Source organism: Atractosteus spatula, chromosome 1, assembly GCF_055471065.1.
Source record: "Atractosteus spatula isolate fAtrSpa1 chromosome 1, fAtrSpa1.hap1, whole genome shotgun sequence".
NCBI classification, from domain to species: domain Eukaryota; kingdom Metazoa; phylum Chordata; class Actinopteri; order Semionotiformes; family Lepisosteidae; genus Atractosteus; species Atractosteus spatula.
This window is the reverse complement of record NC_142706.1, coordinates 68,211,576-68,213,987: the sequence shown is the minus strand read 5'-3', so window position 1 is coordinate 68,213,987 and position 2,412 is coordinate 68,211,576.

The following is a 2,412-nucleotide window of genomic DNA, read 5'->3' as shown; positions in this document are numbered from 1 at the left end:
GATCTGTCTAATATTACCCTCTGTGCCTCAATGCGCCTGCGTTTCCCCCCCCCACCACTCTCAATCAGTCACTCGGCTTATCCCAACACGGTCTAGGGCAGGGAGCAGAGGGGGTGGGCTTTCACACAGATCTGCATCACATGACCCCATGGCAACCCTATTCCTAAAAAGTAGCTGAGAGGACTGTTCAGCATGACAGACGTGAGCTAGTGCTTCTAAGGCCTAGAACTTTCATTTGCAAACTAACGCTCGTGGGGATTATTTTTCAGAGAACAGCAGTGCTAAGTATCAAAGTTATTAAGTTTGAAATCAAGGTCACATTGGAGGCCTCCCCAATTCCCTTATTGTTTGTTACCTCTTCTCCTGACAGTGGAGCAACATAAATCCCCTGATGCTGGTCTGGTAGTTGCACATCTGGTCAAGCAGCACTCACCCTTGTAGTTATGCACTCCTCCGGTCATGCTGTACCGTTGGGAATGCTCAGATTGTTATTTTTTAAAACCAACATTAAAACGGGTTAGTCTTTTGTCGTGTCCTACAAGGAGCTTTTGGCTTGCAGAGCACTGATCGGTTCTGCATGCTGAAAAGATTTAAAAAAGGAATGGGAGTTTATCAAAGTGGAAATAAATGAAATGCCAATGAACAACACAGTACAGAAATGTCGAACCCCTGAGACCCATCAGTAGCAATCTGATACCTGAGATATGCAGGACTTTCCGGGTCCTTTCAGTTTTTATGCTACTAGAAAACTCCATAACAATGCTTTCAGACATTTTAACATCTCCATAGCAACTGCTGCAACGTTCTTGGAATCCTTACAACAGCGAAGAGATCTTAGCATCCCCTTAAAAAAGAAATATTCAGATTTACTGACCTTGGCATAAAAATATACACAACTCTGACAAACAGAACATGCGTACAGGCAAAAATGTTTTCTAAATATTTTTAGTCCACAAAAAGTATAAAATCATGAACAATTGACTTAGTAGGGGCGTTTCCTACTAAGATGTCCTGTATCAGTCCTATCCTTTTTCTCAGGGCAGGTGTGGAAAAACATGTATTTGTCTTACGAAGGTGGCTTCGGTTTTGTAAGATTCATAAGATTAATTGAATTCTATTTACCAATTACCATAGCGGCATTTAAGCATTTGATGTTTCTTCTATGAAAAGAATGCTACCAAAGAATAATTTCTTCCCACTCGACAATGCTGGTGCCCAGTTGTCAAAGGAATAATGTAGAAGGAGAGAAGGTACTGTTTCTTTAAACTTTGTTAATGATGCTATTTCTAGCATACATGACAGGCATGAATTTTCCAAATTATACAGGAAATAAAAGATAAATAAAAACTCACTGGTAACTATTTTTGTACAGCCTACCTTTTTTTGTGGATACCACACCTAGTGTTCAAAAATAAAAAGAGGCATTTTCAATCAATAAAACAAGTTCATTATACCTATATAATTACTAGGCATTTAACCTTTCTAGAAGATCATTAAAATGCTTGTTGAAAGATAATGCTGCAGCATAGATCACAAGTCCATATTTTCAACAGATACTGAAATATTAAAAATGCACAGAGAAATCAAAAGAGAAACTTTTGAGAATGCGTGGATATAAATTCAAACTCTTTATAATATTCTGCCCTACCCCTCCTACCCAAACCCCCAAGGTAAAGTCTCATGGATACATGGGGCGGATGAATAGCATCTTGCCAAACAGTGCTGACATTTCAGTGATACAGCAGTAAGTTTGAAAGCAGTATGGAAACTTGGGTTCAGTTGTCAGTCGTGACTGCCCTCTTCACTTTGTTAGTTACTGAATAGGAAAAGGTGAGCCAACTGATTCAATCTCTTACAGTCTCTTTAATGATCATGATATCTTACCATCTCCCTCTGAAGAAACATTCAGAGGTCCTGACTAATGTAAAAGACGAAGAATTGTGCATTCTATAAAGAGGACCCAGAAGTAAAGGTACATAACCAATAAATTGTTGTTTTCAAAATTGTTAGGAGAGATAGAGACCTCATGACACATTGCCCTCAGTGTCATCACATAGTCTCAATTCTCCGTCACACCACCTTGGTCCTTCCCTGACCTCACATGGAGTCCACTCTTGCTAAACCATACATGGAGACCTTTCCTGCTTCTCATGGATTCCTTCTGGGGCTTCCTGCTCCCTGCTGTAACTCATACAGAGCCTCTCTGCTCCCTGACGGAACTTCTCACTCGATGACTGCTGCCTCTCTCCACCAGCCAGTCCTCAGCCTTTATGTCCGCCTCCAGTCGCTGACATCTCCAACTGCACCAAGAGGCTGGGTTTCACACTCTCAACATTGACAATCTCACTCAAGTCTATGGCAGCTCAACCTCACACCCCAGAATCACAACACTTACATCTGACAAACCCCGAT